The following is a 25,052-nucleotide window of genomic DNA, read 5'->3' as shown; positions in this document are numbered from 1 at the left end:
TGTTTTTGACATTCAAAGGCAAGTTTTTTATTCCTTGATATGTTTTCAAGCGCCTTTTGTTTAAAAGTCCAAGATTTTCAAGCAGGGGTTGCTTACGGCCATACCAGCAGAAGAACGTCTGATCTTGGAAGCTAAGAAGGCTTGGGCCTGGTTAGTACTTGGATGGGAGACTGCCTGTGAAAACCAGGTGTTACAGCTATTGAGAAACGTTTTCAAAATGAAGTTTTTTACATTGCCTTGTCAGCTTTTTTTCAAAGTTAGTTAAGAGGTATTTTTAGTCTTTGTTACGTTTTCCCGCCTTTTTTCTTCTTTTTTTCTTCTTTTTTTTTTTACAAGCTGCTCTTTGGTTTTCGTGTCCGTGCCTGCTCTGTGACAATCGTTCGACAGTCGTTCACTGGCTTAACTGTGGAATAGGGTGGAGCTGAATTGATAAGGCGGGGTTGTCCGGCCCTCGGCCTTAAGGTGCGACGCACCCTGATGTCAGCACCAAACACACAAGAGACACTCTCCACCTTTACGGCCCTGTTGTTGTCGCTTGGGCTTCTCTTCATCACGTACAAATCTTTCGCCTTTTACTAAAGATTTCCGTGGAGAGGGGCGTCAACAAGCTCACAATATTTTTGGGGGCTCTGTTTTGACAGAGCTACACGATGGGTTCAAAGAATACTTAAGAAAACGTGGTGTGTTGTGCGCTACGTATACGCGCACCATCCAGCAAATACCACACACGTTCCGAGAATGGCACGCCACGGCGCCTTTTTCAGGTTATCGCTTCTCGGCCTTTTGGCTAAGATCAAGTGTAGTATCTGTTCTTATCAGTTTAATATCTGATACGTCCCCCAGCGGGGGACTACATATTAAGCGGATTTTTAGAACAGGGAGTCGGCAAAGGAGCTTGCTCCATCCGCTCCACGCATCGACCCAGTATTGCAGTGCCTCTGGGAGCGGTGCACTTTCTCTGTTGTGTTGCAAATAAAAACTTACCACTCCAACTTGTTGCCTTTTCTCCATCATGTTTTTGACATTCAAAGGCAAGTTTTTTATTCCTTGATATGTTTTCAAGCGCCTTTTTGTTTAAAAGTCCAAGATTTTCAAGCAGGGGTTGCTTACGGCCATACCAGCAGAAGAACGTCTGATCTTGGAAGCTAAGAAGGCTTGGGCCTGGTTAGTACTTGGATGGGAGACTGCCTGTGAAAACCAGGTGTTACAGCTATTGAGAAACGTTTTCAAAATGAAGTTTTTTACATTGCCTTGTCAGCTTTTTTTCAAAGTTAGTTAAGAGGTATTTTTAGTCTTTGTTACGTTTTCCCGCCTTTTTTCTTCTTTTTTTCTTCTTTTTTTTTTTACAAGCTGCTCTTTGGTTTTCGTGTCCGTGCCTGCTCTGTGACAATCGTTCGACAGTCGTTCACTGGCTTAACTGTGGAATAGGGTGGAGCTGAATTGATAAGGCGGGGTTGTCCGGCCCTCGGCCTTAAGGTGCGACGCACCCTGATGTCAGCACCAAACACACAAGAGACACTCTCCACCTTTACGGCCCTGTTGTTGTCGCTTGGGCTTCTCTTCATCACGTACAAATCTTTCGCCTTTTACTAAAGATTTCCGTGGAGAGGGGCGTCAACAAGCTCACAATATTTTTGGGGGCTCTGTTTTGACAGAGCTACACGATGGGTTCAAAGAATACTTAAGAAAACGTGGTGTGTTGTGCGCTACGTATACGCGCACCATCCAGCAAATACCACACACGTTCCGAGAATGGCACGCCACGGCGCCTTTTTCAGGTTATCGCTTCTCGGCCTTTTGGCTAAGATCAAGTGTAGTATCTGTTCTTATCAGTTTAATATCTGATACGTCCCCCAGCGGGGGACTACATATTAAGCGGATTTTTAGAACAGGGAGTCGGCAAAGGAGCTTGCTCCATCCGCTCCACGCATCGACCCAGTATTGCAGTGCCTCTGGGAGCGGTGCACTTTCTCTGTTGTGTTGCAAATAAAAACTTACCACTCCAACTTGTTGCCTTTTCTCCATCATGTTTTTGACATTCAAAGGCAAGTTTTTTATTCCTTGATATGTTTTCAAGCGCCTTTTTGTTTAAAAGTCCAAGATTTTCAAGCAGGGGTTGCTTACGGCCATACCAGCAGAAGAACGTCTGATCTTGGAAGCTAAGAAGGCTTGGGCCTGGTTAGTACTTGGATGGGAGACTGCCTGTGAAAACCAGGTGTTACAGCTATTGAGAAACGTTTTCAAAATGAAGTTTTTTACATTGCCTTGTCAGCTTTTTTTCAAAGTTAGTTAAGAGGTATTTTTAGTCTTTGTTACGTTTTCCCGCCTTTTTTCTTCTTTTTTTCTTCTTTTTTTTTTTTACAAGCTGCTCTTTGGTTTTCGTGTCCGTGCCTGCTCTGTGACAATCGTTCGACAGTCGTTCACTGGCTTAACTGTGGAATAGGGTGGAGCTGAATTGATAAGGCGGGGTTGTCCGGCCCTCGGCCTTAAGGTGCGACGCACCCTGATGTCAGCACCAAACACACAAGAGACACTCTCCACCTTTACGGCCCTGTTGTTGTCGCTTGGGCTTCTCTTCATCACGTACAAATCTTTCGCCTTTTACTAAAGATTTCCGTGGAGAGGGGCGTCAACAAGCTCACAATATTTTTGGGGGCTCTGTTTTGACAGAGCTACACGATGGGTTCAAAGAATACTTAAGAAAACGTGGTGTGTTGTGCGCTACGTATACGCGCACCATCCAGCAAATACCACACACGTTCCGAGAATGGCACGCCACGGCGCCTTTTTCAGGTTATCGCTTCTCGGCCTTTTGGCTAAGATCAAGTGTAGTATCTGTTCTTATCAGTTTAATATCTGATACGTCCCCCAGCGGGGGACTACATATTAAGCGGATTTTTAGAACAGGGAGTAGGCAAAGGAGCTTGCTCCATCCACTCCACGCATCGACCCAGTATTGCAGTGCCTCTGGGAGCGGTGCACTTTCTCTGTTGTGTTGCAAATAAAAACTTACCACTCCAACTTGTTGCCTTTTCTCCATCATGTTTTTGACATTCAAAGGCAAGTTTTTTATTCCTTGATATGTTTTCAAGCGCCTTTTTGTTTAAAAGTCCAAGATTTTCAAGCAGGGGTTGCTTACGGCCATACCAGCAGAAGAACGTCTGATCTTGGAAGCTAAGAAGGCTTGGGCCTGGTTAGTACTTGGATGGGAGACTGCCTGTGAAAACCAGGTGTTACAGCTATTGAGAAACGTTTTCAAAATGAAGTTTTTTACATTGCCTTGTCAGCTTTTTTTCAAAGTTAGTTAAGAGGTATTTTTAGTCTTTGTTACGTTTTCCCGCCTTTTTTCTTCTTTTTTTCTTCTTTTTTTTTTTTACAAGCTGCTCTTTGGTTTTCGTGTCCGTGCCTGCTCTGTGACAATCGTTCGACAGTCGTTCACTGGCTTAACTGTGGAATAGGGTGGAGCTGAATTGATAAGGCGGGGTTGTCCGGCCCTCGGCCTTAAGGTGCGACGCACCCTGATGTCAGCACCAAACACACAAGAGACACTCTCCACCTTTACGGCCCTGTTGTTGTCGCTTGGGCTTCTCTTCATCACGTACAAATCTTTCGCCTTTTACTAAAGATTTCCGTGGAGAGGGGCGTCAACAAGCTCACAATATTTTTGGGGGCTCTGTTTTGACAGAGCTACACGATGGGTTCAAAGAATACTTAAGAAAACGTGGTGTGTTGTGCGCTACGTATACGCGCACCATCCAGCAAATACCACACACGTTCCGAGAATGGCACGCCACGGCGCCTTTTTCAGGTTATCGCTTCTCGGCCTTTTGGCTAAGATCAAGTGTAGTATCTGTTCTTATCAGTTTAATATCTGATACGTCCCCCAGCGGGGGACTACATATTAAGCGGATTTTTAGAACAGGGAGTCGGCAAAGGAGCTTGCTCCATCCGCTCCACGCATCGACCCAGTATTGCAGTGCCTCTGGGAGCGGTGCACTTTCTCTGTTGTGTTGCAAATAAAAACTTACCACTCCAACTTGTTGCCTTTTCTCCATCATGTTTTTGACATTCAAAGGCAAGTTTTTTATTCCTTGATATGTTTTCAAGCGCCTTTTTGTTTAAAAGTCCAAGATTTTCAAGCAGGGGTTGCTTACGGCCATACCAGCAGAAGAACGTCTGATCTTGGAAGCTAAGAAGGCTTGGGCCTGGTTAGTACTTGGATGGGAGACTGCCTGTGAAAACCAGGTGTTACAGCTATTGAGAAACGTTTTCAAAATGAAGTTTTTTACATTGCCTTGTCAGCTTTTTTTCAAAGTTAGTTAAGAGGTATTTTAGTCTTTGTTACGTTTTCCCGCCTTTTTTCTTCTTTTTTTTCTTCTTTTTTTTTTTTACAAGCTGCTCTTTGGTTTTCGTGTCCGTGCCTGCTCTGTGACAATCGTTCGACAGTCGTTCACTGGCTTAACTGTGGAATAGGGTGGAGCTGAATTGATAAGGCGGGGTTGTCCGGCCCTCGGCCTTAAGGTGCGACGCACCCTGATGTCAGCACCAAACACACAAGAGACACTCTCCACCTTTACGGCCCTGTTGTTGTCGCTTGGGCTTCTCTTCATCACGTACAAATCTTTCGCCTTTTACTAAAGATTTCCGTGGAGAGGGGCGTCAACAAGCTCACAATATTTTTGGGGGCTCTGTTTTGACAGAGCTACACGATGGGTTCAAAGAATACTTAAGAAAACGTGGTGTGTTGTGCGCTACGTATACGCGCACCATCCAGCAAATACCAGCACACGTTCCGAGAATGGCACGCCACGGCGCCTTTTTCAGGTTATCGCTTCTCGGCCTTTTGGCTAAGATCAAGTGTAGTATCTGTTCTTATCAGTTTAATATCTGATACGTCCCCCAGCGGGGGACTACATATTAAGCGGATTTTTAGAACAGGGAGTCGGCAAAGGAGCTTGCTCCATCCGCTCCACGCATCGACCCAGTATTGCAGTGCCTCTGGGAGCGGTGCACTTTCTCTGTTGTGTTGCAAATAAAAACTTACCACTCCAACTTGTTGCCTTTTCTCCATCATGTTTTTGACATTCAAAGGCAAGTTTTTTATTCCTTGATATGTTTTCAAGCGCCTTTTTGTTTAAAAGTCCAAGATTTTCAAGCAGGGGTTGCTTACGGCCATACCAGCAGAAGAACGTCTGATCTTGGAAGCTAAGAAGGCTTGGGCCTGGTTAGTACTTGGATGGGAGACTGCCTGTGAAAACCAGGTGTTACAGCTATTGAGAAACGTTTTCAAAATGAAGTTTTTTACATTGCCTTGTCAGCTTTTTTTCAAAGTTAGTTAAGAGGTATTTTTAGTCTTTGTTACGTTTTCCCGCCTTTTTTCTTCTTTTTTTCTTCTTTTTTTTTTTTACAAGCTGCTCTTTGGTTTTCGTGTCCGTGCCTGCTCTGTGACAATCGTTCGACAGTCGTTCACTGGCTTAACTGTGGAATAGGGTGGAGCTGAATTGATAAGGCGGGGTTGTCCGGCCCTCGGCCTTAAGGTGCGACGCACCCTGATGTCAGCACCAAACACACAAGAGACACTCTCCACCTTTACGGCCCTGTTGTTGTCGCTTGGGCTTCTCTTCATCACGTACAAATCTTTCGCCTTTTACTAAAGATTTCCGTGGAGAGGGGCGTCAACAAGCTCACAATATTTTTGGGGGCTCTGTTTTGACAGAGCTACACGATGGGTTCAAAGAATACTTAAGAAAACGTGGTGTGTTGTGCGCTACGTATACGCGCACCATCCAGCAAATACCACACACGTTCCGAGAATGGCACGCCACGGCGCCTTTTTCAGGTTATCGCTTCTCGGCCTTTTGGCTAAGATCAAGTGTAGTATCTGTTCTTATCAGTTTAATATCTGATACGTCCCCCAGCGGGGGACTACATATTAAGCGGATTTTTAGAACAGGGAGTCGGCAAAGGAGCTTGCTCCATCCGCTCCACGCATCGACCCAGTATTGCAGTGCCTCTGGGAGCGGTGCACTTTCTCTGTTGTGTTGCAAATAAAAACTTACCACTCCAACTTGTTGCCTTTTCTCCATCATGTTTTTGACATTCAAAGGCAAGTTTTTTATTCCTTGATATGTTTTCAAGCGCCTTTTTGTTTAAAAGTCCAAGATTTTCAAGCAGGGGTTGCTTACGGCCATACCAGCAGAAGAACGTCTGATCTTGGAAGCTAAGAAGGCTTGGGCCTGGTTAGTACTTGGATGGGAGACTGCCTGTGAAAACCAGGTGTTACAGCTATTGAGAAACGTTTTCAAAATGAAGTTTTTTACATTGCCTTGTCAGCTTTTTTTCAAAGTTAGTTAAGAGGTATTTTTAGTCTTTGTTACGTTTTCCCGCCCTTTTTTCTTCTTTTTTTCTTTTTTTTTTTTTTACAAGCTGCTCTTTGGTTTTCGTGTCCGTGCCTGCTCTGTGACAATCGTTCGACAGTCGTTCACTGGCTTAACTGTGGAATAGGGTGGAGCTGAATTGATAAGGCGGGGTTGTCCGGCCCTCGGCCTTAAGGTGCGACGCACCCTGATGTCAGCACCAAACACACAAGAGACACTCTCCACCTTTACGGCCCTGTTGTTGTCGCTTGGGCTTCTCTTCATCACGTACAAATCTTTCGCCTTTTACTAAAGATTTCCGTGGAGAGGGGCGTCAACAAGCTCACAATATTTTTGGGGGCTCTGTTTTGACAGAGCTACACGATGGGTTCAAAGAATACTTAAGAAAACGTGGTGTGTTGTGCGCTACGTATACGCGCACCATCCAGCAAATACCACACACGTTCCGAGAATGGCACGCCACGGCGCCTTTTTCAGGTTATCGCTTCTCGGCCTTTTGGCTAAGATCAAGTGTAGTATCTGTTCTTATCAGTTCTCGGTGGGAGTCGTGCGGTGTATGGGGCACCACCGAGATTAGTTTTTTTCTTTTAGCCCCAACACCCAGCACTTTTTACCCAAAAGCCTTTCAAAGGCTATAGCACTTGTGGAGCCCTTTTTAGGGCTCTGCACCCCCCCCACCCCAAAGATGGAGCCTGGAGCCAAGGCCAGGAAGAAGACGGCGACAATAACGACGAAAAACCTGGCGGGACGAGCAGGTGGCATGCCTCCAGCTAAAGCCCAGTCAGCGAGGACGGGGGAAAGTAAAGAAGTGGGGACCATTCGGGAGCGGGACCAGCCCACCCTTTCATTAAAGGAGAAGGATGGGACACTGAAAGTAATAGAAGAAGAAGAAGTGACGGAGGAAGTACATCCTGTCGTAGAGGTGCCCGCTCCCCACCAGACTGGGGCCAGGGCTCCGGACAACCGGGGGTCTCAGACCAGAGGCAGCACCTCCACCGAGGTACCAGTTACAAGGATGAGGAACACACTAAGGTTTCGGTGGAGGGGTGTAGACCCCCAGGGCTTCCCTGAAAGAGTCCCGTTTATCAGGGAGGTCCTGTTCGGAGTCCTAACCTTGAAGGCGAGCGACATCGTCTGTGTACAGAGGAATGGTCCCCAGCGCTTCATTGATGTTACCGTCCTCGCAGATGGAAGATTCACAACCTTGCTGGAGGTATGCAAAGAGAAGAAAGAGGAGGGGTTGAAGGATTACATTCTGGAACAACTCTGGTGGGCGGACAAAAAGATAATCACCGTCCACGTCTTCAACCCCTTCTTACCTGCCGAGACCGTCAGGAAATTTCTACAGCAGTTCGCCGATCTTCAGCCTGGCCATCGTGAGATGCGGGACGAGCTGGGCATCTGGAATGGGAGACGCCAGTTCCAGGCCCGGCTACGTCCTGATCCCTCGGCTCCAGACGGGTTGTGCCACCCACCGGGGTATTTTAACATTGAGGGGAACAAGGGATACCTTTTTTATCCGCAGCAGCCTCCCTTCTGTAAACTTTGCCTGGGTAGGGGCCACACAGCCGACGCCTGTACAAACATGAGGTGTAGAAACTGCTTGGACAAGGGCCACATGGCCAAAGACTGTACCGGGCCACGCCGCTGCAGGATCTGCGGTGGTGACGATCATCTGGCCCGGGCCTGCTCCAAGTATAAACCTCTCTACTCTGATGCTTTGGTGGATTCGCCTTTTCCTGAAGAGGTTTGGAGTCAGCCGCAGGGGATCCAGAATCTTACACCTACCAAGGATGCAGGGTCGGCTGTGGCTCCAGAGACCCCGGCAACCAGGCCCCCTAAGAGAAAAGGGGAAATGAAGAATAACACTATGGTAAAGCAAGGTAGAAGGGAGGCTGAAGCATCAGTAGAGGCCCTTTCCCCAGCCGGGGCCTTGCCAAGTAAAGGCCGAGAAAAAAAATACCATGCATGCAATAAGTGTCCCACTGCCAGAGGTAGTAGGATTTTTACCCGTTCCATCCTTTTCCTGTCGGTCCAATCAGTCTCAGGAAGGACCCAGAGTTATTGGAGAAGAAAGGCAACAATTGGATTGTATCGACGAGGGTCTCCGGAGGCTGATTGAGTTGGCGGATGGTGTGGTAGGGTGAAAAGGGGTTTTATGGCTGGGATTTTATAATTTTATTTAGGGATTGTTTTATGAATGGTCTCGCTTGCGGGATTGGGATGGACGTCATGAGCTTGGGCTACGAAGAGGTTAAAGTTAGGTGGCACGCCCTTCTGGGCTTGTAGCCCATTTGCCGTTTTTGTGACGTCCAGACCATTGTTGCCCTTTGTCCTCAAGGTGAGTGGTGGCTGCATTTACGTTTTAATCTCAAAAAGTAAAACTGAGTGCCTTCTAATTTCACTTTGTGTGGGGTTTGGTATTTGTTTATTTATTTAATTTTCTTTGGTGTGTGGACTTTTTAGGTAAATATATATATAAAAAAAAAAAAAAGGATTAAATGGACTGATGTGACTATTTAAAACCGTGTGCACCTATTTTTAAAGTGTTTGATTATTTTTTGATTTTTTGATTTATTTATTTATTCAAGGTGTGGATTGGTGTGATATTTTTAATTATTTATATTTATTAGTCATAAAAAATGGGGGAAAAAAAAAAAAAAAAAAAACTGTACATGGAGAAGGTTGTCGCTTCGAGGTTCTTTTAATTTACTTATTGCATGGTTCTATATATTTGCTTAGCATAGTTTGAAATTTGGTGGTGGAGGTTGTGTGGACCAGTTGGAGGGTCTCTCTTCTGGTCCCTTTTTCACATTTTTTTTAGGTAGAGTTTTATTTCGAGAGACATTTTGGCAGCACACGCAGAGGACACACTGAGGCGAGGACTGTGGTGCCCTGGTGATGGGCCAGGTGGGATCCTTCACTTTTTTTTTTATTTATTTATTTATTTATTTGTTTGGTCTTATTTTGTTTTTGAGTGTCTTGGGATTGATTTGAAGGAGGAAATCTTGGGACTTATGTAGTAGGACTCTTTGTTGGATTTTGTTGGAGGTTTTGGGGGATATGTTTGCGGGATGGGTGTGGATGGGAGAGTTTTAATCTAGGAATGTGTTGTTATAAGTGTGTTGTTTTTTGTGTTGTCTTGTATGAAATGTTTTCAATAAAGAGTAATTGAAAAGAAAAAAAAAAAAAAAATCTGTTCTTATCAGTTTAATATCTGATACGTCCCCCAGCGGGGGACTACATATTAAGCGGATTTTTAGAACAGGGAGTCGGCAAAGGAGCTTGCTCCATCCGCTCCACGCATCGACCCAGTATTGCAGTGCCTCTGGGAGCGGTGCACTTTCTCTGTTGTGTTGCAAATAAAAACTTACCACTCCAACTTGTTGCCTTTTCTCCATCATGTTTTTGACATTCAAAGGCAAGTTTTTTATTCCTTGATATGTTTTCAAGCGCCTTTTTGTTTAAAAGTCCAAGATTTTCAAGCAGGGGTTGCTTACGGCCATACCAGCAGAAGAACGTCTGATCTTGGAAGCTAAGAAGGCTTGGGCCTGGTTAGTACTTGGATGGGAGACTGCCTGTGAAAACCAGGTGTTACAGCTATTGAGAAACGTTTTCAAAATGAAGTTTTTACATTGCCTTGTCAGCTTTTTTTCAAAGTTAGTTAAGAGGTATTTTTAGTCTTTGTTACGTTTTCCCGCCTTTTTTCTTCTTTTTTTCTTCTTTTTTTTTTTTACAAGCTGCTCTTTGGTTTTCGTGTCCGTGCCTGCTCTGTGACAATCGTTCGACAGTCGTTCACTGGCTTAACTGTGGAATAGGGTGGAGCTGAATTGATAAGGCGGGGTTGTCCGGCCCTCGGCCTTAAGGTGCGACGCACCCTGATGTCAGCACCAAACACACAAGAGACACTCTCCACCTTTACGGCCCTGTTGTTGTCGCTTGGGCTTCTCTTCATCACGTACAAATCTTTCGCCTTTTACTAAAGATTTCCGTGGAGAGGGGCGTCAACAAGCTCACAATATTTTTGGGGGCTCTGTTTTGACAGAGCTACACGATGGGTTCAAAGAATACTTAAGAAAACGTGGTGTGTTGTGCGCTACGTATACGCGCACCATCCAGCAAATACCGCACACGTTCCGAGAATGGCACGCCACGGCGCCTTTTTCAGGTTATCGCTTCTCGGCCTTTTGGCTAAGATCAAGTGTAGTATCTGTTCTTATCAGTTTAATATCTGATACGTCCCCCAGCGGGGGACTACATATTAAGCGGATTTTTAGAACAGGGAGTCGGCAAAGGAGCTTGCTCCATCCGCTCCACGCATCGACCCAGTATTGCAGTGCCTCTGGGAGCGGTGCACTTTCTCTGTTGTGTTGCAAATAAAAACTTACCACTCCAACTTGTTGCCTTTTCTCCATCATGTTTTTGACATTCAAAGGCAAGTTTTTTATTCCTTGATATGTTTTCAAGCGCCTTTTTGTTTAAAAGTCCAAGATTTTCAAGCAGGGGTTGCTTACGGCCATACCAGCAGAAGAACGTCTGATCTTGGAAGCTAAGAAGGCTTGGGCCTGGTTAGTACTTGGATGGGAGACTGCCTGTGAAAACCAGGTGTTACAGCTATTGAGAAACGTTTTCAAAATGAAGTTTTTTACATTGCCTTGTCAGCTTTTTTTCAAAGTTAGTTAAGAGGTATTTTTAGTCTTTGTTACGTTTTCCCGCCTTTTTTCTTCTTTTTTCTTCTTTTTTTTTTTACAAGCTGCTCTTTGGTTTTCGTGTCCGTGCCTGCTCTGTGACAATCGTTCGACAGTCGTTCACTGGCTTAACTGTGGAATAGGGTGGAGCTGAATTGATAAGGCGGGGTTGTCCGGCCCTCGGCCTTAAGGTGCGACGCACCCTGATGTCAGCACCAAACACACAAGAGACACTCTCCACCTTTACGGCCCTGTTGTTGTCGCTTGGGCTTCTCTTCATCACGTACAAATCTTTCGCCTTTTACTAAAGATTTCCGTGGAGAGGGGCGTCAACAAGCTCACAATATTTTTGGGGGCTCTGTTTTGACAGAGCTACACGATGGGTTCAAAGAATACTTAAGAAAACGTGGTGTGTTGTGCGCTACGTATACGCGCAGCATCCAGCAAATACCGCACACGTTCCGAGAATGGCACGCCACGGCGCCTTTTTCAGGTTATCGCTTCTCGGCCTTTTGGCTAAGATCAAGTGTAGTATCTGTTCTTATCAGTTTAATATCTGATACGTCCCCCAGCGGGGGACTACATATTAAGCGGATTTTTAGAACAGGGAGTCGGCAAAGGAGCTTGCTCCATCCGCTCCACGCATCGACCCAGTATTGCAGTGCCTCTGGGAGCGGTGCACTTTCTCTGTTGTGTTGCAAATAAAAACTTACCACTCCAACTTGTTGCCTTTTCTCCATCATGTTTTTGACATTCAAAGGCAAGTTTTTTATTCCTTGATATGTTTTCAAGCGCCTTTTTGTTTAAAAGTCCAAGATTTTCAAGCAGGGGTTGCTTACGGCCATACCAGCAGAAGAACGCCCGATCTTGTCTGATCTTGGAAGCTAAGAAGGCTTGGGCTTGGTTAGTACTTGGATGGGAGACTGCCTGTGAAAACCAGGTGTTACAGCTATTGAGAAACGTTTTCAAAATGAAGTTTTTTACATTGCCTTGTCAGCTTTTTTTCAAAGTTAGTTAAGAGGTATTTTTAGTCTTTGTTACGTTTTCCCGCCTTTTTTCTTCTTTTTTTTTTTTTTTTTTTTTTTTTTTTTACAAGCTGCTCTTTGGTTTTCGTGTCCGTGCCTGCTCTGTGACAATCGTTCGACAGTCGTTCACTGGCTTAACTGTGGAATAGGGTGGAGCTGAATTGATAAGGCGGGGTTGTCCGGCCCTCGGCCTTAAGGTGCGACGCACCCTGATGTCAGCACCAAACACACAAGAGACACTCTCCACCTTTACGGCCCTGTTGTTGTCGCTTGGGCTTCTCTTCATCACGTACAAATCTTTCGCCTTTTACTAAAGATTTCCGTGGAGAGGGGCGTCAACAAGCTCACAATATTTTTGGGGGCTCTGTTTTGACAGAGCTACACGATGGGTTCAAAGAATACTTAAGAAAACGTGGTGTGTTGTGCGCTACGTATACGCGCACCATCCAGCAAATACCACACACGTTCCGAGAATGGCACGCCACGGCGCCTTTTTCAGGTTATCGCTTCTCGGCCTTTTGGCTAAGATCAAGTGTAGTATCTGTTCTTATCAGTTTAATATCTGATACGTCCCCCAGCGGGGGACTACATATTAAGCGGATTTTTAGAACAGGGAGTCGGCAAAGGAGCTTGCTCCATCCGCTCCACGCATCGACCCAGTATTGCAGTGCCTCTGGGAGCGGTGCACTTTCTCTGTTGTGTTGCAAATAAAAACTTACCACTCCAACTTGTTGCCTTTTCTCCATCATGTTTTTGACATTCAAAGGCAAGTTTTTTATTCCTTGATATGTTTTCAAGCGCCTTTTTGTTTAAAAGTCCAAGATTTTCAAGCAGGGGTTGCTTACGGCCATACCAGCAGAAGAACGTCTGATCTTGGAAGCTAAGAAGGCTTGGGCCTGGTTAGTACTTGGATGGGAGACTGCCTGTGAAAACCAGGTGTTACAGCTATTGAGAAACGTTTTCAAAATGAAGTTTTTTACATTGCCTTGTCAGCTTTTTTTCAAAGTTAGTTAAGAGGTATTTTTAGTCTTTGTTACGTTTTCCCGCCTTTTTTCTTCTTTTTTTCTTCTTTTTTTTTTTACAAGCTGCTCTTTGGTTTTCGTGTCCGTGCCTGCTCTGTGACAATCGTTCGACAGTCGTTCACTGGCTTAACTGTGGAATAGGGTGGAGCTGAATTGATAAGGCGGGGTTGTCCGGCCCTCGGCCTTAAGGTGCGACGCACCCTGATGTCAGCACCAAACACACAAGAGACACTCTCCACCTTTACGGCCCTGTTGTTGTCGCTTGGGCTTCTCTTCATCACGTACAAATCTTTCGCCTTTTACTAAAGATTTCCGTGGAGAGGGGCGTCAACAAGCTCACAATATTTTTGGGGGCTCTGTTTTGACAGAGCTACACGATGGGTTCAAAGAATACTTAAGAAAACGTGGTGTGTTGTGCGCTACGTATACGCGCACCATCCAGCAAATACCGCACACGTTCCGAGAATGGCACGCCACGGCGCCTTTTTCAGGTTATCGCTTCTCGGCCTTTTGGCTAAGATCAAGTGTAGTATCTGTTCTTATCAGTTTAATATCTGATACGTCCCCCAGCGGGGGACTACATATTAAGCGGATTTTTAGAACAGGGAGTCGGCAAAGGAGCTTGCTCCATCCGCTCCACGCATCGACCCAGTATTGCAGTGCCTCTGGGAGCGGTGCACTTTCTCTGTTGTGTTGCAAATAAAAACTTACCACTCCAACTTGTTGCCTTTTCTCCATCATGTTTTTGACATTCAAAGGCAAGTTTTTTATTCCTTGATATGTTTTCAAGCGCCTTTTTGTTTAAAAGTCCAAGATTTTCAAGCAGGGGTTGCTTACGGCCATACCAGCAGAAGAACGCCCGATCTTGTCTGATCTTGGAAGCTAAGAAGGCTTGGGCTTGGTTAGTACTTGGATGGGAGACTGCCTGTGAAAACCAGGTGTTACAGCTATTGAGAAACGTTTTCAAAATGAAGTTTTTTACATTGCCTTGTCAGCTTTTTTTCAAAGTTAGTTAAGAGGTATTTTTAGTCTTTGTTACGTTTTCCCGCCTTTTTTCTTCTTTTTTTTTTTTTTTTTTTTTTTTTTTACAAGCTGCTCTTTGGTTTTCGTGTCCGTGCCTGCTCTGTGACAATCGTTCGACAGTCGTTCACTGGCTTAACTGTGGAATAGGGTGGAGCTGAATTGATAAGGCGGGGTTGTCCGGCCCTCGGCCTTAAGGTGCGACGCACCCTGATGTCAGCACCAAACACACAAGAGACACTCTCCACCTTTACGGCCCTGTTGTTGTCGCTTGGGCTTCTCTTCATCACGTACAAATCTTTCGCCTTTTACTAAAGATTTCCGTGGAGAGGGGCGTCAACAAGCTCACAATATTTTTGGGGGCTCTGTTTTGACAGAGCTACACGATGGGTTCAAAGAATACTTAAGAAAACGTGGTGTGTTGTGCGCTACGTATACGCGCACCATCCAGCAAATACCACACACGTTCCGAGAATGGCACGCCACGGCGCCTTTTTCAGGTTATCGCTTCTCGGCCTTTTGGCTAAGATCAAGTGTAGTATCTGTTCTTATCAGTTTAATATCTGATACGTCCCCCAGCGGGGGACTACATATTAAGCGGATTTTAGAACAGGGAGTCGGCAAAGGAGCTTGCTCCATCCGCTCCACGCATCGACCCAGTATTGCAGTGCCTCTGGGAGCGGTGCACTTTCTCTGTTGTGTTGCAAATAAAAACTTACCACTCCAACTTGTTGCCTTTTCTCCATCATGTTTTTGACATTCAAAGGCAAGTTTTTTATTCCTTGATATGTTTTCAAGCGCCTTTTTGTTTAAAAGTCCAAGATTTTCAAGCAGGGGTTGCTTACGGCCATACCAGCAGAAGAACCCGATCTTCTGATCTTGGAAGCTAAGAAGGCTTGGGCCTGGTTAGTACTTGGATGGGAGACTGCCTGTGAAAACCAGGTGTTACAGCTATTGAGAAACGTTTTCAAAATGAAGTTTTTTACATTGCCTTGTCAGCTTTTTTTCAAAGTTAGTTAAGAGGTATTTTTAGTCTTTGTTACGTTTTCCCGCCTTTTTTCTTCTTTTTTTTTTTTTTTTTTTTTTACAAGCTGCTCTTTGGTTTTCGTGTCCGTGCCTGCTCTGTGACAATCGTTCGACAGTCGTTCACTGGCTTAACTGTGGAATAGGGTGGAGCTGAATTGATTAGGCGGGGTTGTCCGGCCCTCGGCCTTAAGGTGCGACGCACCCTGATGTCAGCACCAAACACACAAGAGACACTCTCCACCTTTACGGCCCTGTTGTTGTCGCTTGGGCTTCTCTTCATCACGTACAAATCTTTCGCCTTTTACTAAAGATTTCCGTGGAGAGGGGCGTCAACAAGCTCACAATATTTTTGGGGGCTCTGTTTTGACAGAGCTACACGATGGGTTCAAAGAATACTTAAGAAAACGTGGTGTGTTGTGCGCTACGTATACGCGCACCATCCAGCAAATACCACACACGTTCCGAGAATGGCACGCCACGGCGCCTTTTTCAGGTTATCGCTTCTCGGCCTTTTGGCTAAGATCAAGTGTAGTATCTGTTCTTATCAGTTTAATATCTGATACGTCCCCCAGCGGGGGACTACATATTAAGCGGATTTTTAGAACAGGGAGTCGGCAAAGGAGCTTGCTCCATCCGCTCCACGCATCGACCCAGTATTGCAGTGCCTCTGGGAGCGGTGCACTTTCTCTGTTGTGTTGCAAATAAAAACTTACCACTCCAACTTGTTGCCTTTTCTCCATCATGTTTTTGACATTCAAAGGCAAGTTTTTTATTCCTTGATATGTTTTCAAGCGCCTTTTTGTTTAAAAGTCCAAGATTTTCAAGCAGGGGTTGCTTACGGCCATACCAGCAGAAGAATGTCTGATCTTGGAAGCTAAGAAGGCTTGGGCCTGGTTAGTACTTGGATGGGAGACTGCCTGTGAAAACCAGGTGTTACAGCTATTGAGAAACGTTTTCAAAATGAAGTTTTTTACATTGCCTTGTCAGCTTTTTTTCAAAGTTAGTTAAGAGGTATTTTTAGTCTTTGTTACGTTTTCCCGCCTTTTTTCTTCTTTTTTTTCTTCTTTTTTTTTTTTACAAGCTGCTCTTTGGTTTTCGTGTCCGTGCCTGCTCTGTGACAATCGTTCGACAGTCGTTCACTGGCTTAACTGTGGAATAGGGTGGAGCTGAATTGATAAGGCGGGGTTGTCCGGCCCTCGGCCTTAAGGTGCGACGCACCCTGATGTCAGCACCAAACACACAAGAGACACTCTCCACCTTTACGGCCCTGTTGTTGTCGCTTGGGCTTCTCTTCATCACGTACAAATCTTTCGCCTTTTACTAAAGATTTCCGTGGAGAGGGGCGTCAACAAGCTCACAATATTTTTGGGGGCTCTGTTTTGACAGAGCTACACGATGGGTTCAAAGAATACTTAAGAAAACGTGGTGTGTTGTGCGCTACGTATACGCGCACCATCCAGCAAATACCGCACACGTTCCGAGAATGGCACGCCACGGCGCCTTTTTCAGGTTATCGCTTCTCGGCCTTTTGGCTAAGATCAAGTGTAGTATCTGTTCTTATCAGTTTAATATCTGATACGTCCCCCAGCGGGGGACTACATATTAAGCGGATTTTTAGAACAGGGAGTCGGCAAAGGAGCTTGCTCCATCCGCTCCACGCATCGACCCAGTATTGCAGTGCCTCTGGGAGCGGTGCACTTTCTCTGTTGTGTTGCAAATAAAAACTTACCACTCCAACTTGTTGCCTTTTCTCCATCATGTTTTTGACATTCAAAGGCAAGTTTTTTATTCCTTGATATGTTTTCAAGCGCCTTTTTGTTTAAAAGTCCAAGATTTTCAAGCAGGGGTTGCTTACGGCCATACCAGCAGAAGAACGCCCGATCTTGTCTGATCTTGGAAGCTAAGAAGGCTTGGGCTTGGTTAGTACTTGGATGGGAGACTGCCTGTGAAAACCAGGTGTTACAGCTATTGAGAAACGTTTTCAAAATGAAGTTTTTTACATTGCCTTGTCAGCTTTTTTTCAAAGTTAGTTAAGAGGTATTTTTAGTCTTTGTTACGTTTTCCCGCCTTTTTTCTTCTTTTTTTTTTTTTTTTTTTTTTTTTACAAGCTGCTCTTTGGTTTTCGTGTCCGTGCCTGCTCTGTGACAATCGTTCGACAGTCGTTCACTGGCTTAACTGTGGAATAGGGTGGAGCTGAATTGATAAGGCGGGGTTGTCCGGCCCTCGGCCTTAAGGTGCGACGCACCCTGATGTCAGCACCAAACACACAAGAGACACTCTCCACCTTTACGGCCCTGTTGTTGTCGCTTGGGCTTCTCTTCATCACGTACAAATCTTTCGCCTTTTACTAAAGATTTCCGTGGAGAGGGGCGTCAACAAGCTCACAATATTTTTGGGGGCTCTGTTTTGACAGAGCTACACGATGGGTTCAAAGAATACTTAAGAAAACGTGGTGTGTTGTGCGCTACGTATACGCGCACCATCCAGCAAATACCGCACACGTTCCGAGAATGGCACGCCACGGCGCCTTTTTCAGGTTATCGCTTCTCGGCCTTTTGGCTAAGATCAAGTGTAGTATCTGTTCTTATCAGTTTAATATCTGATACGTCCCCCAGCGGGGGACTACATATTAAGCGGATTTTTAGAACAGGGAGTCGGCAAAGGAGCTTGCTCCATCCGCTCCACGCATCGACCCAGTATTGCAGTGCCTCTGGGAGCGGTGCACTTTCTCTGTTGTGTTGCAAATAAAAACTTACCACTCCAACTTGTTGCCTTTTCTCCATCATGTTTTTGACATTCAAAGGCAAGTTTTTTATTCCTTGATATGTTTTCAAGCGCCTTTTTGTTTAAAAGTCCAAGATTTTCAAGCAGGGGTTGCTTACGGCCATACCAGCAGAAGAACCCGATCTTGTCTGATCTTGGAAGCTAAGCAGGCTTGGGCTTGGTTAGTACTTGGATGGGAGACTGCCTGTGAAAACCAGGTGTTACAGCTATTGAGAAACGTTTTCAAAATGAAGTTTTTTACATTGCCTTGTCAGCTTTTTTTCAAAGTTAGTTAAGAGGTATTTTTAGTCTTTGTTACGTTTTCCCGCCTTTTTTCTTCTTTTTTTTTTTTACAAGCTGCTCTTTGGTTTTCGTGTCCGTGCCTGCTCTGTGACAATCGTTCGACAGTCGTTCACTGGCTTAACTGTGGAATAGGGTGGAGCTGAATTGATAAGGCGGGGTTGTCCGGCCCTCGGCCTTAAGGTGCGACGCACCCTGATGTCAGCACCAAACACACAAGAGACACTCTCCACCTTTACGGCCCTGTTGTTGTCGCTTGGGCTTCTCTTCATCACGTACAAATCTTTCGCCTTTTACTAAAGATTTCCGTGGAGAGGGGCGTCAACAAGCTCACAATATTTTTGGGGGCTCTGTTTTGACAGAGCTACACGATGGGTTCAAAGAATACTTAAGAAAACGTGGTGTGTTGTGCGCTACGTATACGCGCACCATCCAGCAAATACCGCACACGTTCCGAGAATGGCACGCCACGGCGCCTTTTTCAGGTTATCGCTTCTCGGCCTTTTGGCTAAGATCAAGTGTAGTATCTGTTCTTATCAGTTTAATATCTGATACGTCCCCCAGCGGGGGACTACATATTAAGCGGATTTTTAGAACAGGGAGTCGGCAAAGGAGCTTGCTCCATCCGCTCCACGCATCGACCCAGTATTGCAGTGCCTCTGGGAGCGGTGCACTTTCTCTGTTGTGTTGCAAATAAAAACTTACCACTCCAACTTGTTGCCTTTTCTCCATCATGTTTTTGACATTCAAAGGCAAGTTTTTTATTCCTTGATATGTTTTCAAGCGCCTTTTTGTTTAAAAGTCCAAGATTTTCAAGCAGGGGTTGCTTACGGCCATACCAGCAGAAGAACGCCCGATCTTGTCTGATCTTGGAAGCTAAGAAGGCTTGGGCTTGGTTAGTACTTGGATGGGAGACTGCCTGTGAAAACCAGGTGTTACAGCTATTGAGAAACGTTTTCAAAATGAAGTTTTTTACATTGCCTTGTCAGCTTTTTTTCAAAGTTAGTTAAGAGGTATTTTTAGTCTTTGTTACGTTTTCCCGCCTTTTTTCTTCTTTTTTTTTTTTTTTTTTTTTACAAGCTGCTCTTTGGTTTTCGTGTCCGTGCCTGCTCTGTGACAATCGTTCGACAGTCGTTCACTGGCTTAACTGTGGAATAGGGTGGAGCTGAATTGATAAGGCGGGGTTGTCCGGCCCTCGGCCTTAAGGTGCGACGCACCCTGATGTCAGCACCAAACACACAAGAGACACTCTCCACCTTTACGGCCCTGTTGTTGTCGCTTGGGCTTCTCTTCATCACGTACAAATCTTTCGCCTTTTACTAAAGATTTCCGTGGAGAGGGGCGTCAACAAGCTCACAATATTTTTGGGGGCTCTGTTTTGACAGAGCTACACGATGGGTTCAAAGAATACTTAAGAAAACGTGGTGTGTTGTGCGCTACGTATACGCGCACCATCCAGCAAATACCGCACACGTTCCGAGAATGGCACGCCACGGCGCCTTTTTCAGGTTATCGCTTCTCGGCCTTTTGGCTAAGATCAAGTGTAGTATCTGTTCTTATCAGTTTAATATCTGATACGTCCCCCAGCGGGGGACTACATATTAAGCGGATTTTTAGAACAGGGAGTCGGCAAAGGAGCTTGCTCCATCCGCTCCACGCATCGACCCAGTATTGCAGTGCCTCTGGGAGCGGTGCACTTTCTCTGTTGTGTTGCAAATAAAAACTTACCACTCCAACTTGTTGCCTTTTCTCCATCATGTTTTTGACATTCAAAGGCAAGTTTTTTATTCCTTGATATGTTTTCAAGCGCCTTTTTGTTTAAAAGTCCAAGATTTTCAAGCAGGGGTTGCTTACGGCCATACCAGCAGAAGAACGCCCGATCTTGTCTGATCTTGGAAGCTAAGAAGGCTTGGGCCTGGTTAGTACTTGGATGGGAGACTGCCTGTGAAAACCAGGTGTTACAGCTATTGAGAAACGTTTTCAAAATGAAGTTTTTTACATTGCCTTGTCAGCTTTTTTTCAAAGTTAGTTAAGAGGTATTTTTAGTCTTTGTTACGTTTTCCCGCCTTTTTTCTTCTTTTTTTTTTTTTTTTTTTTTTACAAGCTGCTCTTTGGTTTTCGTGTCCGTGCCTGCTCTGTGACAATCGTTCGACAGTCGTTCACTGGCTTAACTGTGGAATAGGGTGGAGCTGAATTGATTAGGCGGGGTTGTCCGGCCCTCGGCCTTAAGGTGCGACGCACCCTGATGTCAGCACCAAACACACAAGAGACACTCTCCACCTTTACGGCCCTGTTGTTGTCGCTTGGGCTTCTCTTCATCACGTACAAATCTTTCGCCTTTTACTAAAGATTTCCGTGGAGAGGGGCGTCAACAAGCTCACAATATTTTTGGGGGCTCTGTTTTGACAGAGCTACACGATGGGTTCAAAGAATACTTAAGAAAACGTGGTGTGTTGTGCGCTACGTATACGCGCACCATCCAGCAAATACCGCACACGTTCCGAGAATGGCACGCCACGGCGCCTTTTTCAGGTTATCGCTTCTCGGCCTTTTGGCTAAGATCAAGTGTAGTATCTGTTCTTATCAGTTTAATATCTGATACGTCCCCCAGCGGGGGACTACATATTAAGCGGATTTTTAGAACAGGGAGTCGGCAAAGGAGCTTGCTCCATCCGCTCCACGCATCGACCCAGTATTGCAGTGCCTCTGGGAGCGGTGCACTTTCTCTGTTGTGTTGCAAATAAAAACTTACCACTCCAACTTGTTGCCTTTTCTCCATCATGTTTTTGACATTCAAAGGCAAGTTTTTTATTCCTTGATATGTTTTCAAGCGCCTTTTTGTTTAAAAGTCCAAGATTTTCAAGCAGGGGTTGCTTACGGCCATACCAGCAGAAGAACGCCCGATCTTGTCTGATCTTGGAAGCTAAGAAGGCTTGGGCTTGGTTAGTACTTGGATGGGAGACTGCCTGTGAAAACCAGGTGTTACAGCTATTGAGAAACGTTTTCAAAATGAAGTTTTTTACATTGCCTTGTCAGCTTTTTTTCAAAGTTAGTTAAGAGGTATTTTTAGTCTTTGTTACGTTTTCCCCGCCTTTTTTCTTCTTTTTTTTTTTTTTTTTTTTTTTTTTTACAAGCTGCTCTTTGGTTTTCGTGTCCGTGCCTGCTCTGTGACAATCGTTCGACAGTCGTTCACTGGCTTAACTGTGGAATAGGGTGGAGCTGAATTGATAAGGCGGGGTTGTCCGGCCCTCGGCCTTAAGGTGCGACGCACCCTGATGTCAGCACCAAACACACAAGAGACACTCTCCACCTTTACGGCCCTGTTGTTGTCGCTTGGGCTTCTCTTCATCACGTACAAATCTTTCGCCTTTTACTAAAGATTTCCGTGGAGAGGGGCGTCAACAAGCTCACAATATTTTTGGGGGCTCTGTTTTGACAGAGCTACACGATGGGTTCAAAGAATACTTAAGAAAACGTGGTGTGTTGTGCGCTACGTATACGCGCACCATCCAGCAAATACCGCACACGTTCCGAGAATGGCACGCCACGGCGCCTTTTTCAGGTTATCGCTTCTCGGCCTTTTGGCTAAGATCAAGTGTAGTATCTGTTCTTATCAGTTTAATATCTGATACGTCCCCCAGCGGGGGACTACATATTAAGCGGATTTTTAGAACAGGGAGTCGGCAAAGGAGCTTGCTCCATCCGCTCCACGCATCGACCCAGTATTGCAGTGCCTCTGGGAGCGGTGCACTTTCTCTGTTGTGTTGCAAATAAAAACTTACCACTCCAACTTGTTGCCTTTTCTCCATCATGTTTTTGACATTCAAAGGCAAGTTTTTTATTCCTTGATATGTTTTCAAGCGCCTTTTTGTTTAAAAGTCCAAGATTTTCAAGCAGGGGTTGCTTACGGCCATACCAGCAGAAGAACGCCCGATCTTGTCTGATCTTGGAAGCTAAGAAGGCTTGGGCTTGGTTAGTACTTGGATGGGAGACTGCCTGTGAAAACCAGGTGTTACAGCTATTGAGAAACGTTTTCAAAATGAAGTTTTTTACATTGCCTTGTCAGCTTTTTTTCAAAGTTAGTTAAGAGGTATTTTTAGTCTTTGTTACGTTTTCCCGCCTTTTTTTCTTCTTTTTTTTTTTTTTTTTTTTTTACAAGCTGCTCTTTGGTTTTCGTGTCCGTGCCTGCTCTGTGACAATCGTTCGACAGTCGTTCACTGGCTTAACTGTGGAATAGGGTGGAGCTGAATTGATAAGGCGGGGTTGTCCGGCCCTCGGCCTTAAGGTGCGACGCACCCTGATGTCAGCACCAAACACACAAGAGACACTCTCCACCTTTACGGCCCTGTTGTTGTCGCTTGGGCTTCTCTTCATCACGTACAAATCTTTCGCCTTTTACTAAAGATTTCCGTGGAGAGGGGCGTCAACAAGCTCACAATATTTTTGGGGGCTCTGTTTTGACAGAGCTACACGATGGGTTCAAAGAATACTTAAGAAAACGTGGTGTGTTGTGCGCTACGTATACGCGCACCATCCAGCAAATACCGCACACGTTCCGAGAATGGCACGCCACGGCGCCTTTTTCAGGTTATCGCTTCTCGGCCTTTTGGCTAAGATCAAGTGTAGTATCTGTTCTTATCAGTTTAATATCTGATACGTCCCCCAGCGGGGGACTACATATTAAGCGGATTTTTAGAACAGGGAGTCGGCAAAGGAGCTTGCTCCATCCGCTCCACGCATCGACCCAGTATTGCAGTGCCTCTGGGAGCGGTGCACTTTCTCTGTTGTGTTGCAAATAAAAACTTACCACTCCAACTTGTTGCCTTTTCTCCATCATGTTTTTGACATTCAAAGGCAAGTTTTTTATTCCTTGATATGTTTTCAAGCGCCTTTTTGTTTAAAAGTCCAAGATTTTCAAGCAGGGTTGCTTACGGCCATACCAGCAGAAGAACGCCCGATCTGTCTGATCTTGGAAGCTAAGAAGGCTTGGGCTTGGTTAGTACTTGGATGGGAGACTGCCTGTGAAAACCAGGTGTTACAGCTATTGAGAAACGTTTTCAAAATGAAGTTTTTTACATTGCCTTGTCAGCTTTTTTTCAAAGTTAGTTAAGAGGTATTTTTAGTCTTTGTTACGTTTTCCCGCCTTTTTTCTTCTTTTTTTTTTTTTTTTTTTTTTACAAGCTGCTCTTTGGTTTTCGTGTCCGTGCCTGCTCTGTGACAATCGTTCGACAGTCGTTCACTGGCTTAACTGTGGAATAGGGTGGAGCTGAATTGATTAGGCGGGGTTGTCCGGCCCTCGGCCTTAAGGTGCGACGCACCCTGATGTCAGCACCAAACACACAAGAGACACTCTCCACCTTTACGGCCCTGTTGTTGTCGCTTGGGCTTCTCTTCATCACGTACAAATCTTTCGCCTTTTACTAAAGATTTCCGTGGAGAGGGGCGTCAACAAGCTCACAATATTTTTGGGGGCTCTGTTTTGACAGAGCTACACGATGGGTTCAAAGAATACTTAAGAAAACGTGGTGTGTTGTGCGCTACGTATACGCGCACCATCCAGCAAATACCGCACACGTTCCGAGAATGGCACGCCACGGCGCCTTTTTCAGGTTATCGCTTCTCGGCCTTTTGGCTAAGATCAAGTGTAGTATCTGTTCTTATCAGTTTAATATCTGATACGTCCCCCAGCGGGGGGACTACATATTAAGCGGATTTTTAGAACAGGGAGTCGGCAAAGGAGCTTGCTCCATCCGCTCCACGCATCGACCCAGTATTGCAGTGCCTCTGGGAGCGGTGCACTTTCTCTGTTGTGTTGCAAATAAAAACTTACCACTCCAACTTGTTGCCTTTTCTCCATCATGTTTTTGACATTCAAAGGCAAGTTTTTTATTCCTTGATATGTTTTCAAGCGCCTTTTGTTTAAAAGTCCAAGATTTTCAAGCAGGGGTTGCTTACGGCCATACCAGCAGAAGAACGCCCGATCTTGTCTGATCTTGGAAGCTAAGAAGGCTTGGGCTTGGTTAGTACTTGGATGGGAGACTGCCTGTGAAAACCAGGTGTTACAGCTATTGAGAAACGTTTTCAAAATGAAGTTTTTTACATTGCCTTGTCAGCTTTTTTTCAAAGTTAGTTAAGAGGTATTTTTAGTCTTTGTTACGTTTTCCCGCCTTTTTTCTTCTTTTTTTTTTTTACAAGCTGCTCTTTGGTTTTCGTGTCCGTGCCTGCTCTGTGACAATCGTTCGACAGTCGTTCACTGGCTTAACTGTGGGAATAGGGCTGGAGCTGAATGTGATAAAGGGCGGGGTTGTCCGGCCATCGGCCTTAAGGTGCGACGCACCTAATTCAGCACCAAACACACAAGAGACACTCTCCACCTTTACGGCCCTGTTGTTGTCGCTTGGGCTTCTCTTCATCACGTACAAATCTTTCGCCTTTTACTAAAGATTTCCGTGGAGAGGGGCGTCAACAAGCTCACAATATTTTTGGGGGGCTCTGTTTTGACAGAGCTACACGATGGGTTCAAAGAATACTTAAGAAAACGTGGTGTGTTGTGCGCTACGTATACGCGCACCATCCAGCAAATACCACACACGTTCCGAGAATGGCACGCCACGGCGCCTTTTTCAGGTTATCGCTTCTCGGCCTTTTGGCTAAGATCAAAGTGTAGTATCTGTTCTTATCAGTTTAATATCTGATACGTCCCCCAGCGGGGGGACTACATATAAGCGGATTTTTAGAACAGGGGAGTCGGCAAAGGAGCTGCTCCATTCCGCTCCACGCATCGACCCAGTATTGCAGTGCCTCTGGGGAGCGGTGCACTTTCTCTGTTGT

At 45.3% G+C, this 25,052-nt stretch overlaps 45 non-coding genes and 1 pseudogene across 45 annotated transcripts; all 46 read left to right on the top strand.

Moving 5' to 3' along the window:
• Nucleotides 1–531: 531 nt before the first annotated feature.
• Nucleotides 532–645, top strand: LOC114779747 (U5 spliceosomal RNA). Its single transcript, XR_003746873.1, has one exon. It is a non-coding gene; the product is annotated as a U5 spliceosomal RNA (small nuclear RNA).
• A 122-nt stretch (nt 646–767) lies between these two features.
• LOC114779774 (U2 spliceosomal RNA) lies at nt 768–958 on the top strand. Its single transcript, XR_003746899.1, has one exon. It is a non-coding gene; the product is annotated as a U2 spliceosomal RNA (small nuclear RNA).
• Nucleotides 959–1,545: 587 nt separating this feature from the next.
• Nucleotides 1,546–1,659, top strand: LOC114779746 (U5 spliceosomal RNA). The gene has a single exon (XR_003746872.1). It is a non-coding gene; the product is annotated as a U5 spliceosomal RNA (small nuclear RNA).
• A 122-nt stretch (nt 1,660–1,781) lies between these two features.
• On the top strand, nt 1,782–1,972 carry LOC114779773 (U2 spliceosomal RNA). Its single transcript, XR_003746898.1, has one exon. It is a non-coding gene; the product is annotated as a U2 spliceosomal RNA (small nuclear RNA).
• Nucleotides 1,973–2,560: 588 nt separating this feature from the next.
• On the top strand, nt 2,561–2,674 carry LOC114779745 (U5 spliceosomal RNA). Its single transcript, XR_003746871.1, has one exon. It is a non-coding gene; the product is annotated as a U5 spliceosomal RNA (small nuclear RNA).
• A 122-nt stretch (nt 2,675–2,796) lies between these two features.
• LOC114779756 (U2 spliceosomal RNA) lies at nt 2,797–2,987 on the top strand. Its single transcript, XR_003746882.1, has one exon. It is a non-coding gene; the product is annotated as a U2 spliceosomal RNA (small nuclear RNA).
• Nucleotides 2,988–3,575: 588 nt separating this feature from the next.
• On the top strand, nt 3,576–3,689 carry LOC114779744 (U5 spliceosomal RNA). The gene has a single exon (XR_003746870.1). It is a non-coding gene; the product is annotated as a U5 spliceosomal RNA (small nuclear RNA).
• Nucleotides 3,690–3,811: 122 nt separating this feature from the next.
• On the top strand, nt 3,812–4,002 carry LOC114779772 (U2 spliceosomal RNA). Its single transcript, XR_003746897.1, has one exon. It is a non-coding gene; the product is annotated as a U2 spliceosomal RNA (small nuclear RNA).
• A 588-nt stretch (nt 4,003–4,590) lies between these two features.
• Nucleotides 4,591–4,704, top strand: LOC114779743 (U5 spliceosomal RNA). Its single transcript, XR_003746869.1, has one exon. It is a non-coding gene; the product is annotated as a U5 spliceosomal RNA (small nuclear RNA).
• A 123-nt stretch (nt 4,705–4,827) lies between these two features.
• LOC114779770 (U2 spliceosomal RNA) lies at nt 4,828–5,018 on the top strand. Its single transcript, XR_003746896.1, has one exon. It is a non-coding gene; the product is annotated as a U2 spliceosomal RNA (small nuclear RNA).
• A 588-nt stretch (nt 5,019–5,606) lies between these two features.
• On the top strand, nt 5,607–5,720 carry LOC114779742 (U5 spliceosomal RNA). Its single transcript, XR_003746868.1, has one exon. It is a non-coding gene; the product is annotated as a U5 spliceosomal RNA (small nuclear RNA).
• A 122-nt stretch (nt 5,721–5,842) lies between these two features.
• On the top strand, nt 5,843–6,033 carry LOC114779769 (U2 spliceosomal RNA). The gene has a single exon (XR_003746895.1). It is a non-coding gene; the product is annotated as a U2 spliceosomal RNA (small nuclear RNA).
• A 588-nt stretch (nt 6,034–6,621) lies between these two features.
• Nucleotides 6,622–6,735, top strand: LOC114779741 (U5 spliceosomal RNA). Its single transcript, XR_003746867.1, has one exon. It is a non-coding gene; the product is annotated as a U5 spliceosomal RNA (small nuclear RNA).
• A 122-nt stretch (nt 6,736–6,857) lies between these two features.
• On the top strand, nt 6,858–7,046 carry LOC114779726 (U2 spliceosomal RNA). Its single transcript, XR_003746852.1, has one exon. It is a non-coding gene; the product is annotated as a U2 spliceosomal RNA (small nuclear RNA).
• A 2,480-nt stretch (nt 7,047–9,526) lies between these two features.
• On the top strand, nt 9,527–9,725 carry LOC114779725 (U2 spliceosomal RNA). The gene has a single exon (XR_003746851.1). It is a non-coding gene; the product is annotated as a U2 spliceosomal RNA (small nuclear RNA).
• Nucleotides 9,726–10,312: 587 nt separating this feature from the next.
• Nucleotides 10,313–10,426, top strand: LOC114779740 (U5 spliceosomal RNA). Its single transcript, XR_003746866.1, has one exon. It is a non-coding gene; the product is annotated as a U5 spliceosomal RNA (small nuclear RNA).
• Nucleotides 10,427–10,548: 122 nt separating this feature from the next.
• Nucleotides 10,549–10,739, top strand: LOC114779768 (U2 spliceosomal RNA). The gene has a single exon (XR_003746894.1). It is a non-coding gene; the product is annotated as a U2 spliceosomal RNA (small nuclear RNA).
• A 586-nt stretch (nt 10,740–11,325) lies between these two features.
• Nucleotides 11,326–11,439, top strand: LOC114779739 (U5 spliceosomal RNA). The gene has a single exon (XR_003746865.1). It is a non-coding gene; the product is annotated as a U5 spliceosomal RNA (small nuclear RNA).
• Nucleotides 11,440–11,561: 122 nt separating this feature from the next.
• On the top strand, nt 11,562–11,752 carry LOC114779767 (U2 spliceosomal RNA). Its single transcript, XR_003746893.1, has one exon. It is a non-coding gene; the product is annotated as a U2 spliceosomal RNA (small nuclear RNA).
• A 604-nt stretch (nt 11,753–12,356) lies between these two features.
• LOC114779738 (U5 spliceosomal RNA) lies at nt 12,357–12,470 on the top strand. Its single transcript, XR_003746864.1, has one exon. It is a non-coding gene; the product is annotated as a U5 spliceosomal RNA (small nuclear RNA).
• A 122-nt stretch (nt 12,471–12,592) lies between these two features.
• LOC114779766 (U2 spliceosomal RNA) lies at nt 12,593–12,783 on the top strand. Its single transcript, XR_003746892.1, has one exon. It is a non-coding gene; the product is annotated as a U2 spliceosomal RNA (small nuclear RNA).
• Nucleotides 12,784–13,370: 587 nt separating this feature from the next.
• Nucleotides 13,371–13,484, top strand: LOC114779737 (U5 spliceosomal RNA). The gene has a single exon (XR_003746863.1). It is a non-coding gene; the product is annotated as a U5 spliceosomal RNA (small nuclear RNA).
• Nucleotides 13,485–13,606: 122 nt separating this feature from the next.
• On the top strand, nt 13,607–13,797 carry LOC114779765 (U2 spliceosomal RNA). The gene has a single exon (XR_003746891.1). It is a non-coding gene; the product is annotated as a U2 spliceosomal RNA (small nuclear RNA).
• A 602-nt stretch (nt 13,798–14,399) lies between these two features.
• Nucleotides 14,400–14,513, top strand: LOC114779736 (U5 spliceosomal RNA). The gene has a single exon (XR_003746862.1). It is a non-coding gene; the product is annotated as a U5 spliceosomal RNA (small nuclear RNA).
• Nucleotides 14,514–14,635: 122 nt separating this feature from the next.
• LOC114779719 (U2 spliceosomal RNA) lies at nt 14,636–14,825 on the top strand. Its single transcript, XR_003746845.1, has one exon. It is a non-coding gene; the product is annotated as a U2 spliceosomal RNA (small nuclear RNA).
• A 593-nt stretch (nt 14,826–15,418) lies between these two features.
• LOC114779735 (U5 spliceosomal RNA) lies at nt 15,419–15,532 on the top strand. The gene has a single exon (XR_003746861.1). It is a non-coding gene; the product is annotated as a U5 spliceosomal RNA (small nuclear RNA).
• A 122-nt stretch (nt 15,533–15,654) lies between these two features.
• Nucleotides 15,655–15,845, top strand: LOC114779764 (U2 spliceosomal RNA). Its single transcript, XR_003746890.1, has one exon. It is a non-coding gene; the product is annotated as a U2 spliceosomal RNA (small nuclear RNA).
• A 589-nt stretch (nt 15,846–16,434) lies between these two features.
• On the top strand, nt 16,435–16,548 carry LOC114779734 (U5 spliceosomal RNA). Its single transcript, XR_003746860.1, has one exon. It is a non-coding gene; the product is annotated as a U5 spliceosomal RNA (small nuclear RNA).
• Nucleotides 16,549–16,670: 122 nt separating this feature from the next.
• LOC114779763 (U2 spliceosomal RNA) lies at nt 16,671–16,861 on the top strand. The gene has a single exon (XR_003746889.1). It is a non-coding gene; the product is annotated as a U2 spliceosomal RNA (small nuclear RNA).
• A 600-nt stretch (nt 16,862–17,461) lies between these two features.
• On the top strand, nt 17,462–17,575 carry LOC114779733 (U5 spliceosomal RNA). The gene has a single exon (XR_003746859.1). It is a non-coding gene; the product is annotated as a U5 spliceosomal RNA (small nuclear RNA).
• Nucleotides 17,576–17,697: 122 nt separating this feature from the next.
• On the top strand, nt 17,698–17,888 carry LOC114779762 (U2 spliceosomal RNA). Its single transcript, XR_003746888.1, has one exon. It is a non-coding gene; the product is annotated as a U2 spliceosomal RNA (small nuclear RNA).
• Nucleotides 17,889–18,473: 585 nt separating this feature from the next.
• On the top strand, nt 18,474–18,587 carry LOC114779732 (U5 spliceosomal RNA). The gene has a single exon (XR_003746858.1). It is a non-coding gene; the product is annotated as a U5 spliceosomal RNA (small nuclear RNA).
• Nucleotides 18,588–18,709: 122 nt separating this feature from the next.
• Nucleotides 18,710–18,900, top strand: LOC114779761 (U2 spliceosomal RNA). Its single transcript, XR_003746887.1, has one exon. It is a non-coding gene; the product is annotated as a U2 spliceosomal RNA (small nuclear RNA).
• A 596-nt stretch (nt 18,901–19,496) lies between these two features.
• Nucleotides 19,497–19,610, top strand: LOC114779731 (U5 spliceosomal RNA). The gene has a single exon (XR_003746857.1). It is a non-coding gene; the product is annotated as a U5 spliceosomal RNA (small nuclear RNA).
• A 122-nt stretch (nt 19,611–19,732) lies between these two features.
• Nucleotides 19,733–19,923, top strand: LOC114779760 (U2 spliceosomal RNA). Its single transcript, XR_003746886.1, has one exon. It is a non-coding gene; the product is annotated as a U2 spliceosomal RNA (small nuclear RNA).
• Nucleotides 19,924–20,069: 146 nt separating this feature from the next.
• Nucleotides 20,070–20,187, top strand: LOC114779718 (uncharacterized; annotated as a pseudogene).
• A 333-nt stretch (nt 20,188–20,520) lies between these two features.
• On the top strand, nt 20,521–20,634 carry LOC114779730 (U5 spliceosomal RNA). Its single transcript, XR_003746856.1, has one exon. It is a non-coding gene; the product is annotated as a U5 spliceosomal RNA (small nuclear RNA).
• Nucleotides 20,635–20,756: 122 nt separating this feature from the next.
• On the top strand, nt 20,757–20,947 carry LOC114779759 (U2 spliceosomal RNA). Its single transcript, XR_003746885.1, has one exon. It is a non-coding gene; the product is annotated as a U2 spliceosomal RNA (small nuclear RNA).
• Nucleotides 20,948–21,550: 603 nt separating this feature from the next.
• Nucleotides 21,551–21,664, top strand: LOC114779729 (U5 spliceosomal RNA). Its single transcript, XR_003746855.1, has one exon. It is a non-coding gene; the product is annotated as a U5 spliceosomal RNA (small nuclear RNA).
• A 122-nt stretch (nt 21,665–21,786) lies between these two features.
• LOC114779758 (U2 spliceosomal RNA) lies at nt 21,787–21,977 on the top strand. Its single transcript, XR_003746884.1, has one exon. It is a non-coding gene; the product is annotated as a U2 spliceosomal RNA (small nuclear RNA).
• A 598-nt stretch (nt 21,978–22,575) lies between these two features.
• Nucleotides 22,576–22,689, top strand: LOC114779728 (U5 spliceosomal RNA). Its single transcript, XR_003746854.1, has one exon. It is a non-coding gene; the product is annotated as a U5 spliceosomal RNA (small nuclear RNA).
• Nucleotides 22,690–22,811: 122 nt separating this feature from the next.
• LOC114779757 (U2 spliceosomal RNA) lies at nt 22,812–23,002 on the top strand. Its single transcript, XR_003746883.1, has one exon. It is a non-coding gene; the product is annotated as a U2 spliceosomal RNA (small nuclear RNA).
• A 595-nt stretch (nt 23,003–23,597) lies between these two features.
• LOC114779727 (U5 spliceosomal RNA) lies at nt 23,598–23,711 on the top strand. The gene has a single exon (XR_003746853.1). It is a non-coding gene; the product is annotated as a U5 spliceosomal RNA (small nuclear RNA).
• A 122-nt stretch (nt 23,712–23,833) lies between these two features.
• Nucleotides 23,834–24,025, top strand: LOC114779778 (U2 spliceosomal RNA). The gene has a single exon (XR_003746903.1). It is a non-coding gene; the product is annotated as a U2 spliceosomal RNA (small nuclear RNA).
• Nucleotides 24,026–24,614: 589 nt separating this feature from the next.
• On the top strand, nt 24,615–24,729 carry LOC114779754 (U5 spliceosomal RNA). The gene has a single exon (XR_003746880.1). It is a non-coding gene; the product is annotated as a U5 spliceosomal RNA (small nuclear RNA).
• Nucleotides 24,730–24,851: 122 nt separating this feature from the next.
• LOC114779723 (U2 spliceosomal RNA) lies at nt 24,852–25,045 on the top strand. Its single transcript, XR_003746849.1, has one exon. It is a non-coding gene; the product is annotated as a U2 spliceosomal RNA (small nuclear RNA).
• The last annotated feature ends 7 nt before the right edge of the window (nt 25,046–25,052 follow it).

This window comes from Denticeps clupeoides, unplaced genomic scaffold (genome assembly GCF_900700375.1).
Source record: "Denticeps clupeoides unplaced genomic scaffold, fDenClu1.1, whole genome shotgun sequence".
Lineage (NCBI taxonomy): Eukaryota > Metazoa > Chordata > Actinopteri > Clupeiformes > Denticipitidae > Denticeps > Denticeps clupeoides.
The sequence above is the reverse complement of the archived record's forward strand: the minus strand, read 5'-3'. Positions and strand labels throughout refer to the sequence as shown.